Here is a 12077-nt window from a genome sequence, read left to right as displayed (position 1 = left end):
GTTCTTATATTATTGCACTTAGCTATCATCATTCATCACACATTCATGAAGCAGTAAAATTATAGAGATGTGGAGAGGATGAGTGTGGCAAGAGGCCTTAAGGGCATGGGGGCCACTCCTGTCAAGAGCAGCTTTACTAAAATGCAATTTGCCACATCAAATTTTAGAATAATTTATCCTCTCATCATCTCAATTCAGACAGAAACCGCATACTGTCATTGCAAATAAAAGAAGAAAAGAAAAGAGAATGGAGAAGAAACTGGGCAGATCCAGGAAACACACTATTCTTGGGCAGCTGCTGCACACTCTTCATGGAAGAAAAGACAGGGATAATCAGGCTGCATAAAGTTGGGGCTGGAAAATCAAAAAATATCTACTAATGTTTGGCACAGCAATAATCTGTACTGGGTGGAGTCACAGAAAAGTCACACATTTTTGTTTAGCTAACAGCAAAACAATACAGGAACGTCTGTGTCTGTTACCTGACAAAAACATATAAAACTAACTCTGGTTAAAGCAATTAGCCCATATTGAGGTGGGGTGGGAAGAGAAAAGATTTCTGTAACCAATATATATGGAATTAGGGTGCACACTTGGAGCTGGAGAGGTTGGAATAGCAGCTGAATGGTCGCCTATACCTAGAGCAGTACCAAACAATGCAGTTTCAATGCAATAAAAGTGAAATTACTACTCATTTAATGCAGGGTATGCATATTTCAATCTTCAAGATAGTGCTTTTAGTGTTTATGGCTTCCACGTTGGTTTTGGGACCAAGATCGCTTTGGTCATCCTCGTGGATGATCTGCACTGGGAGTTCGAGAATATGACTCTCTTAGGGCCTTGCTAGACCTGCCGGATAAGCCAGCAGGGAGGAGGGGCGACGGCGCGCTAGAGCTAGCGCGCGCCGTTGCCGGCTTCTAGACGTAAGACGCGAAGGGGCAGGGGAAGCCCTGTCACGTCCGACTTTTTTTTTTCCAGTTAAAGGGGCCATGTGCGCCGGAGAAGGTAAGTGCTTTTTTAAAAAAAACAAAGCCCCCCACTCCCCCTGCCCCTGATTCCCCCCCCAATGCCCGATGACCCCCTCCCACCTCGCTCGCCCATCCTCCCCCCATTCCCGATAGCCAATGCCCGGCCTTCTTCCCTCCCCCCATTCCCGATGCCCGATGCCCAGCCTTCTTCCCTCCCCCCATTCCCGATGCCCGATCCCCGGCCTTCTTCCCTCCCCCGATGCCCGGCCTTCTTCCCTCCCCCCATTCCCGATGCCCGATGCCCGGCCTTCTTCCCTCCCCCCATTCCCGATGCCCAATGCCCGGCCTTCTTCCCTCCCCCCATGCCCGATGCCTTCTCCCCCCCCTCTCCTGCCGGGTCCAGCCTTCCCCCACGGCCCCTATCTCCCCCCCTGGATCCCCCCCCGGCCCGATGGGCACAGCACTCCTATGAGCGCTGTGCCCAGTCTGTGGCTTCTCCTGGCTACTCGCGAGTAAGCGAGTAGCTGCAAAAAGCCACGGACCCTGCGGAAAAACCGGGCCATAAGCGAATTCGCTTATGCCGGTTTAAGGGAGGTTGTAGCGTGGCCTGACCCCTGAATCCCCTGTGCGTCATCTGGATGCACAGGAGAGAAACCGGGTCTCACACCGCGCTAACGCCTCGTCAAGCAACGGCCTTAGTTCTTCTATACCGAAGGTGGACAACTTGTGGCCCTACAACTCCTATTAGCCCTAGCCAGCATAAACCATGGTAAAGGATGGAGGCAAAACCATCTAGTGGGCCACAAGTTGCTACACCTGGTCTAGGCCTTTCAGTGGCTTTTGATATCGCCAACCCTGGTATACTTCTGCAGCACCTGGCTAGGAAGGGGTTTGAGGTCACAGTTTTGTAGTGATTCCCATCTTTCCAGAAAAGTAGAGCCTTCTTCAGTTGTTCAAAGCATATGTAACTTGTACATACACATGCAGGGGGTGGGGAGAGAATAAGGATGAGCAGGGCCGGCACTACCATAGAGGCAATTCAGGCAGCCGCCTAGAGCACCAAGGTAAGGGGGCACCGAATGCCACACCCAGAAGCCGCTCTCCCACAGCGGCTCTGAGAGGGCGGCTTCCGGGCGCGCCGTTCCAAAGCCGCCTGCCCGCCCCAGCGTCCTGGCTTCGCTTTGGCTGGGCGGGCGAGATGGCGCCCCGCACCCAGGTACACTGGAGTGGGGGTGGGGTGAAAGCAGCTCACCTGTCTAGGGCGCAAAATAGTCTGGCACCGGCCCTGGGGATGAGCACACAAGTTCCACCCTTCTCCATTGCATCCTCATCAGCCTTCCCATGTAGAGGGTGTCTGTGGGGGAGAGCCTTATTTGGTGATCTCCCATTCTAAAAGGAATTTTTATTTTTATTTTTATTTATTTATTTATTACATTTTTATACCGCCCAATAGCTGAAGCTCTCTGGGCGGTTCACAAAATGCCTCTCATAAGGTTCTGACAGTAAGAGCAGTAAGTTACTGACAGTAAGAGCTAAAATGTCACTGTCCCTATACTGCCAAGGAGAAAATCCAAGGTCTTTCATCTTCTGGAAAGGCCATTAAAGTAACTTCCAGTCCTCTAGGCCAAGTGTGTCTATTGCTAGAGACAAAAGCAGACAGCTACTTGGACAACATGCTGTATGTAGGGTTCCTCTCTTTGGCAGGGAATAGACAAGGACGGAAGTATAAAGCAAGCATTAAAATATTATTAATGAAAAAACTGCATAGTCCATTTAGAATAATTATCCCAAATTATTCTGAAAGGGCTTCCTCATACTGTTCTTCATGGGATAAATTAAAGTACTGAGAAAGGCAGAAGTTAAAGTACCTCTCTTTAGAATGGTTGCAACATTTTTCAAACCACCAGAGGGAGGTGCAGTGTTGATTAGAATTCTACATTACACTTTAAAGTGAAAACTACTTTCATGAATTTTAAAAGTTTGTTTCACACAGAAGGAACATTTAGCACAAGTATCATATTACCAGTGGAATGGAATGTTAACTTTGTGTTATTGTTTTTATATAGTCTTGTCTTTTTTCATTGGCTTTTACCTTGAAAAGGTCACCTATTTCCAAATATAATTTTAAAAGCAAAGATTGGATATAAAGCTAGCAAATCTACACCAACTCTTTCTCTGCTTTTATCTCAGCAGGTGGGATAGAGCTTATATATATTCATAATCATATCATATCATACTCCTACTGAAGCAGTTTTCTGAAGTTTTCTGGCCACACAGAACGTAAGAGCATTACTACTAACAGTGTTTATCGTGGAAGATAATTGCCATTCACCTCCTGATGCAAAGCATTTTGCCAAGTCTAAAACTATTTCTTATTATTATTATTATTATTGCAAAACACAGCACAATATAGAAAGACATCATGTATTGCAGATCGAGTCAAATATTATTACGGTAATCTCAGCCCAAGTAAAATGCTATCTCATAGGCAGCTTACCAAAATCTCAATGAGGCCAAAAACCCAGTAGCTGTGTAGCCATAATGAAGTTATTCCAAAGTCCTGAGGAAGGAGAAGGGGAGGCAGAGAATCTGAGCTGGGTAGTGCTTTGGACAATAGTGAACCAAACAATTCTTCTACTGAATCTGTTGTCTTCAGCATATGTAGTCTTCAGCAAATGGGAATGCATTAGGGTCAGCTTCCACCCCATGTAAATGTTATGACCCTCAAGGCAAAAGAAGACGCAACCAACCTTAGGCTTTCACCTCAGTGGCCAGTGAGGTTGGGAGAGGTAAGTAATTTAAAAATTCAGTGTTAGCAAGTGCACACTGAATCCACTTATGTTTAAGACCATAGAGCACTTAAATCCAGTACTAAGCCTGTTTTATACCAGTGGGTGTCTTTACTCGCAACAGTAAAGCTGGCTCACCAATTGGACTTTGTCTGGTCTAAAAATGTTTTAAAGGTTACATAGACAATTACAATTGGAAGGTGCCTTGGTGGTTAACTTGTTCAACTATTTGTTCAATGCAAGGTGCAACTACAGCAATCCCTGACAGATTGTTTGTTGTCCAGCCTCTGTTTAAATACCTCCAGAGCAAAGGAGATCCCACCATCTCTCCAGGAAGACTATAATACAGCTCTTAACATTAGGAAGTTTCTCCTAAAGTATAGCTGAAATCAGCTTTCTTTTAGTTCCCATAAAGAATCAAGATGTGCTGTTTCCCAAAATAAAAGAATAATCAAATACATTCAAGCTATTCATTCAAGCCATTTGCCATCATTTTAAATAAAAGCCCACTGTGAATATAAGGGAAAACTTGTTGCAAAATATATTTTTAAAGTCACACTGGAAAAATGTCCCACTAAAACTCTGGCAAACATCTTCTAGTAGGCAAATCCGAAAACTGCCCAGTATTTTTCTGTATTTCAAGCACTACAGCTTTGATGATATATAGCCTTTCTTCTTGCTCATTTTATCCCTGTTTTGTACTTGTGCTCTCTGCCCAGAGGCTGATTCCCAGAACTTAAAAAGGGTTCTCTTGTGTTCAGGAATGAGATTGATTGATCTACGTGACAAAGAAGTGTTCGGGCTAACTTCAGTGCTTCTCGGATTTGAAATTAAGAAGGCCGACATTGGGCAAGGTCCAACATCTAAGAAGAGACTTTTACTTATATATAATGTATGTCAGTCTTTTGAACATTTGAAGTATACTATATAAATGCTAAAAATATTCTTTATTTAAATACTCAATTTCAAAAAATTCTGAGACTAGAACACTGAAAACATTAAACTGATGACAACTGTCAACATTGTCTGTGACAGAAATAAACAAAAGTTAAGCTTTCATGACAAGATGGCTTGAAGGCAACATGACACAATGTAAAATAAGACAAGTGCCATGATAAGGAGCATTTTCACCATGTTGGTCTCCTAAGTGACATGAGCATCACTTCTGGAAGAGATTCAATTTGAGTAACTAAAGAATCATCATGTGTATTCAAGACCTCTGTGTATTCTGTGCAACCAAGCTTTTCCTATGCAAGAATTGAAAGTAGTTTCTTCTGCTTCTTAACTTACTAGACATTGTTCTAGTGCAGCCTTCCCCAACCTGGTGTCCTCCTAATCTGATGGACTACAACTTCCATCACTCCCAGCAAGCATGGCAATTGACTGTGCTGGCTAGAGACAATAGGTCTTGTACATCAACGCATCTGGAGAGTGACAGGTTGAGGAAGACCGATGGAGTGAAATATTAGAAGCCGCAGGAACACTGGACAGTTCTTTCAATAGTCAAGAAGGTGAGGCTTCTGCGGCATGCACAGATGACTATTTTCAAAACAGGATGGGGGCTTTCCAGTTAGCCTTATTACAGCACAAGCATCTGGTTAACTTCACAAATGTAATGGAGAGCATGAGGAGCCTTATCATGGAAGACAACATCCAGTGTTGTTGTTTTGTAATTGCAGTTGTTTCCATTAATCCAATTCAAAGGAAATGTGAAATCGATTAGACCATATCACAACTACTATTTGGTCTAGCCATTTCCACTTCAAAGGAATTTTTAAAAGAAAACAAAATGCCCTTGAAGGGCACTCAACCTTTTAAAAAACTGTTTAAAAAAATGTTTTATTCATCACAAGTGTTTTCACAGACATTACCCAACATGTGCCCATGGCAGCTGCACACACTCCTACAGATTCTTTACCTGAAAGAAAGGCAGCTGCACCCCAGTTCTAAAATAAAGGTATGGTCTGAACATAGCCAGTGTCCTGCAATGTCCTTTGCCCTTCTCTTATGGCTGCTATTCTTGGGGCTTCCATTCTAATAACAGTTTGACTCTATCCCACACTGCTCCCCACCTCCCATTGCTCTCAACAGACTCCAGTGGGAATGACTTAGTCCTCTCTCTCTCCCTCTCTCTCTTTTCCTGCCCATTCCAAGCCACACTTGGCCACGGCTGGCCTCATGGAACAGAGATCCTTCTGCTCACCCTCCACCTGAGCAGGCTGCAATGAGTAAGGGAATGGGAAAGAGAGGGAAGAATCCATTTATTTATTTAAAACATTTATAGCCCGCCCTATATCACTAGGATCTCAGGGCAGTGTGCAGATAAAATCATACAACATAAAACAATAAATATACACAGCTAAAAACAAATTAATCCATTAGTCTAGTTAAAACCAATATATAATTTAAAAGCAGTAAAATCAATTAAAAGCAGTAAAAACAATCCATGTCATTCAACCCATCAAAATTATAGGCATTTCATTACCATGTGAGAAAAAGAGGCATGGTTCTCTGTAACTCGGGCATACTGGCCCACCCTGCAGAGTCCTTGAGCTTGCATGATGTCCTGAAAGATATCTGCTTATAAAAACATCCACTGCCAAGTAGGAGGTCTGGCCATTTAGGCTCAGGCTAGTCAGCTGACTGGCAACAGCTGAGCCCAGACTAGATGAGTGCATTGAGTCCCAGTTCTCATGAACTCTGACCAGAATTAAAAGCACTTTATAGTTCAGCTATAAACTGTGTGATGGAAAGTTGATACTGCCCTTGAAAAGAAACCTAAATACATAAAGTAGCAAGTCGAGAGGGAGAGCGAGTTATAAAAGAATGCAGAGGCTCTGCCTACACATGGGCATTGCCACAATAACCTAAAGTGGGTTTAAAGTAATGACACAATCAGGTTTTTAAATGGATGGAGCACAAGTTTAAGATAGCACTATAGCAATAAGAACTATACTCATAAGCTGCTTTAGGCAAAAGTCTGTTTACACTTTTACACACACACACACACACCAGCATAGCCATTAGAAACCCAAAAAAATATGTCAACCACTGTATGGTTGTGTGCAGCCACTGTAAAGAAGGCAAACTCCACGTTATGCATAATTAGGAAAGGAATTGAGAATAAAACTGTCAATATCATGCTGCCCTTATATAAATCTATGGTGCAACCACACTTAGAATACTGTGTACAGTTCTGGTCACCTCGCCTAAAAAAAAGATAATATAGAGCTGGAAAAAGTGCAGAAAAGGGCAACTAAAAGATCAAGGGACTGGAGCATCTCCCCCTATGAGGGAAGTTTACAACAGCTGGGATTGTTTAGGTTGGAAAAAAAGAAAGTAAGGGAAGACATGATGGAGGTGTACAAAATTATGCATGGTGTGGAGAATACTAGAACCTGGGGTTACCCCATGAAGCTGATTGGTGAGAGATTCAGGATAGATGAAACAAAATACTGCTTCTCACGGTGCATAGTCAAACTATGGAATTTGCTAGCACAAAATGCAGTGATGGCCACCAATTTAGATGGCTTTAAAACAAATTCCTGAGGAAGGCTATCAATGACTTCTAGTCCTGATGCCTCTATACTACCTCAAGTCTCAGAGGCAGTAAGCCTATGTACACCAGTTGCTGGGAAATATGGGTATGAGGGTGCTGTTGCACATGTCCTGCTTGTGGGTCGCTGGTCAAGAGCTGGTTGGCCACTGTATAAACAGAATGCTGGACTAGATGGACCCTTGGTCAGATCCAGCAGGGCTCTTCTTGGGTTCTTATAAGGCTGTCAATGGCTACTTTTCATGAGTGCTATATAGAACCTCTCGACGTTCAGGAACAGAATGCCACTGAAGACCAGTTGCTGGGTAATAATGATAGGAGAGGGCTTTGCCCTTATATCCTGCTTGTGGGCTTCCAAGGAGTATCTGGTTGGCCATTCTGAAAGCAGTATACTAGACTAGATAGACCATTGGTTTGACTCCAGAAGGGCTCTTGTGTCCTTAAAACAAATTTGTGCTGGACATCCTTCTATAAAGAAGACCACAATGAAAAACTACTATCATACCATGTAAAACAGGGATGGGCAACTAAAAGAGGTCTGGAGGCCATTTTTGCCACATGGACACACATACACACCCCTGCTATATGCCATTGCCCCATCCCTTTTTTACCCTTTTGATCCTTTTGGCAACCTGCAATCTATGGACTCCCAATGATTTCCCAGTTAAAATTATTTTTTTGTTTTGGAGGGAGGCATAGCAGCATGTTAAATAACAGCATTATCTACCTCCTCTCAAAATAGATTAAAGACCACAAGCTGAAGGAGTTAAGATAATAACAAGAGTGCATAGAAAAAACACAGACCAAGTGAAATGATGACATCTAACGTCCTGAGCAAGAGCTTGGAATGTATTTGAAGGCTAGGGCTCTTCTCCATTTAGAAAAGAGATTCCACTGCAACAGCCTCCCCCAGATGGTGCCCTCAAGAAGGGCAGATGTGCATTTTAACCCATCTTGTGCTGTAACCTGAGACCACCGCAAAAAGAGATAAAAGGAAATGTGTTTCAACAGAAAGGGATTTCTTTCTTTCTCTACTGTACACCTGACCTTTAGAATTCAATGTCAACAAGGGTCAAATACAAGGCTTATCTTTTTCTCTCCCCCCACCCGTTTTTTTTTATTATTTTTTTAAAGCAGCTCTATTGATTTTTAGCTGGGCAAGTTGGGGCCCAGCATTTGCAATGTAAAGAAAAAGCTCTTGCATCAAGCAGATGATAGTCTGTGGAGTTTGGAAGTAGTGTCAACTCCTTTCCATTTGACCACTAAAGGAACATTCCTGTCTTTTCTTTGGAGCACTGGGTATCACCAATCATAAGAGGATACCGAGGTATATTATGGCACTGGGAAGAAAACTTTGTTGAAACCATTTTTAATGCAAAAATACACATTACACACATGCATACACACATAAGGCCTTTTGTTTGTTTGTTTAGATTGCAAAACAGATACAAAGGATCGGTATTGGCCAATAAAATAAAATGAAGCAAACATAAGCAGACCTTAAATACAATATAAAGAGATTTGATAGAACACCTTTAAATCATCTGTGAGCTCTCTTAAAGCTCAGCATCCTGTAGTCCGTGCTTAGATTATTATTAGTAATTCGTTAGCATGTTTTAGAATGCAAAGTGCTTTACAGTAATTTATTTCTCACAAATATCCTGTGAAGAGGATCAGTAATATTTCTGTTCAGCCGAGGGGAACGATTGCTAAGAGAAAATAACTTGCTTATAGCCATTGAGAGTTCTTGGCTGTGGAAGGAGTTGAACTTTCTCAAGGCCAACTTGCATGCAACCCTCTTAATGAAGGAATCTGAATTTGTGACCTCTCCCTTCAATACTGGCTCCATTCTCCAGTAGCCATTTTGTGTGTTGACAGCTGGAGAAACCCATTACAACAGGGGTGGGCAGAAGGTAGTTGAAGTCCAAATGTTTTGAACTTTAACTCCCAGAAGCCCCTGACAGCCTGGTCAATGCTCAAGAATGCTGGGAGTTGAAGTCCCAAACCTCAGGAGCTCTTTCTGCTCACCCCGGCCTTACTACACTAACTTTCTCCTCACATAAGGACATAAGAAGAGCCCTGCTGGATCAGACCAAGGGTCCATCTAGTCCAACATTCTGTTCACACAGTAGCTAACCAGGTGTCAACCAGGGACCCACTTTCAAAGAACTCTAAAAGATTAGTGAGACAGGACTTGCCTTTGTGGAATTCGTGTTGATTTTTCTTCAGCGGGACTTGTACCTCGCCCCTGCTTCCAACAAGGAACTATCTCTCACCCATCCTGGCAGCAGCACTTTGCAGTGCCTCACTCCATTGATTCAGTTCCTTATTCCAGCCTTGCCCAAGCTAGTGCCCTCCAAATGTGTTGGACTGCAACTCCCATAATGGCCATGCCGTCTGGGAATTATGGAGACTGTAATCCAACACATCTGGAGAGCACCAGGTTGGGGAAGGCTACCTTATTCTCTCCCACAGCCACTGCTCCATCCTGAGCATTTGGGAGGCAATGAGTCTGCTAGTTTCCTGCTCAGGGAAAAGCAGTCAGCAAGGAAGGTGTGGAATTCTGTTTAAGATGCATGACATGGGTTATCCAAAATACTTCTCTTGATGGGACACCCTTATGTGGAGATGCCAGGGATTGAATCTGGGACCCTCTGCACACAAAGCAGATGCTCTACCACTGAGCTATGTCCCCTCCCCAGCTGGAGCTGCAACAGACTTGTTTTGAATAACATGTGCACATGTAGGGTCCTGAACACCTAATTTGGGTGGAGCCTAAGGGATCAGGGCAGTCAGATGCCCACAAGGCCTTCCACAGTGAATGTACAGTGACCAACCCATTCCCTTGTAGTTCCTCTTCAATGAAATTATCCCCGATTGATTACCCACCCAGACCCTGCTCCCAAATAATTCCTCCTTCAATTAATTGTCCCATTCATCAATCATTACTACATCTCCTCCAATTAAATTTTTAAAAGAAATAAATAGGGTGCCTTGCCTATGTGCAGCTATCATAAGTGAAATTAGATGCCAGCTTAGACCCTCACAATCTCTTGTTTATTGACAACAGTGGGTTTTTTGTTTTTGTTTTTTAAACTGCTTGCTGCTGAAGGAATATTTAAAGCAACTAGGATTAATCTCTTGAAACCACCAACAAGATTCCCTGTAGCTTCTAGAAAGAAAGCCTTGGCCTGCATATGATTTACGTTCACCAGGAAACTCCAGCCAATCCTAATAACCAAAAGATTTCAGCAAGAAGAAGAGATAGTACAGGTAGTGAAAATATAAAAGTGATTTTGTTGGGGTGGAGGGTATTGGAAAGTTGATGAGATGGCCAATGGATGGTGATGGTTTCTCACTTGCTCTCTCTTGATCAGCAAGCAAACTTGTCAGCAGGCAGTTTATCTGCTACATGCTAAGATTTGAAGCCTCACAGTTGCTTTGGAATTGGAATCACTTTGTTTGGGTTCACAGGGGTCACCGTTTATTTTTTCCGTACAATAACCCTGGAAATTATGCAGTTCCCATTCCAGGGCAGATGAGGCTTCCAATCTCAAGCATGCAACCACCGAAGCTCAGCTCAGCTCCTACTCCCTCCCCACACCATCCTGCCATAATTCCCTGCCCCTCTCTGAGACTGCTGGGCACGACAGTGTGAAAGGGACCAACAGCATCCCAGCTAGCTGCAGTTCCAGCGGTCATATCAAAGGCTCTGAGAGCAACAGCAGAGCCCCTGTCCCACCTCCTAACAGGGCCAGAGGCTGCATTTGTAGCCCCTAGGCTAAATTACTGCCCTCTTCAGAAGTAATGCAAAACCATAGTTTAGTGTTACAAGAATGAACTTATGAGACACCAGGGCTCAGGGGAGGGCAACGAAAAGCAGGAAATGTTCCAATTAAAGTGTTAGCCCTAGCAGGGGCAGGAAACTACACTGTCTGAACTCTGCATGAGTCATTGGCACTGGTGGTATTAACACTAGTCTGGAGTAACCTTAGCTTATATTGTTTAATTGTGTTTTTTACCTATTTTACACGACTATCAACTTCCGTTTAATTGTACAGCCTATATTTTGCATTTACATTTTTTATTATTTGTTGAAGAGGGAAGGGCCTGACTCATGTTATAGCTTAGGGCCACAACAAATTTAAATCAGGCCCTGATTCCACTGCATGTCACTCCCCCTCCCAAGTACAGATCAAAGACAATAGCAGGGATTCCCCTTACTTGGTGTGCAGAGGACACACAAAGTGCTTCCTGGTCAGGGAAAGCCTAGAAGGAGCAAAGCCAGACTGGCTCAGACTCCTTCACTCCAAGGATTCACTTGCTCCATGTCCTCAGCCAATGGGAGTAGGTGTGGGGCAGGCAGAGCCACTCCAACTAACTCTCTGTAGCAGATCTGGGGGCATGCAGGAGCTAGAAAACCAATGCCTGCAGTGCTGTCTACAGCTGGGTGGACGCCACTGGATAAAACTCCCATGCTTTCACTTAAAGCAGAGGTAATACTTTTCATTTTGTCAACCACCAAAATGTGAAACAGCTGCTTCTGGTAATAGAACATAACAATTTGCAACTCATTTGGGATATTTAATTCAAACTTAAAGGATAACCTAGGAGAGAAAAGGAGAAAGAAGGATCAGCTGTTTAAATAACAGAGCAATAACTTTACCCACTTTCAATAACAGGTGTTGATTTGCCAGTCATCTTCCTTTATTCACATTAGGCATTGACAAAGGACTTTACCATCTATTGCATAAGCCTTGATGA

The 12077-nt window shown here is 43.4% G+C and overlaps 1 protein-coding gene and 1 non-coding gene across 2 annotated transcripts in view; both read right to left on the bottom strand.

Annotated features, from left to right (window-relative positions):
- Positions 1-12077, bottom strand: part of COL18A1 (collagen type XVIII alpha 1 chain) — a 185264-nt gene that overhangs the window by 117803 nt on the left and 55384 nt on the right. The window lies entirely within an intron of this gene.
- TRNAT-UGU (transfer RNA threonine (anticodon UGU)) lies at positions 9937-10008 on the bottom strand. Its single transcript has one exon. It is a non-coding gene; the product is annotated as a tRNA-Thr (tRNA).

The sequence above is a fragment of the Elgaria multicarinata genome, chromosome 2 (assembly GCF_023053635.1).
Source record: "Elgaria multicarinata webbii isolate HBS135686 ecotype San Diego chromosome 2, rElgMul1.1.pri, whole genome shotgun sequence".
Lineage (NCBI taxonomy): Eukaryota > Metazoa > Chordata > Lepidosauria > Squamata > Anguidae > Elgaria > Elgaria multicarinata.
Note: the sequence above shows the minus strand (reverse complement) of the source record. Positions and strands in the feature narration are given on the sequence as shown.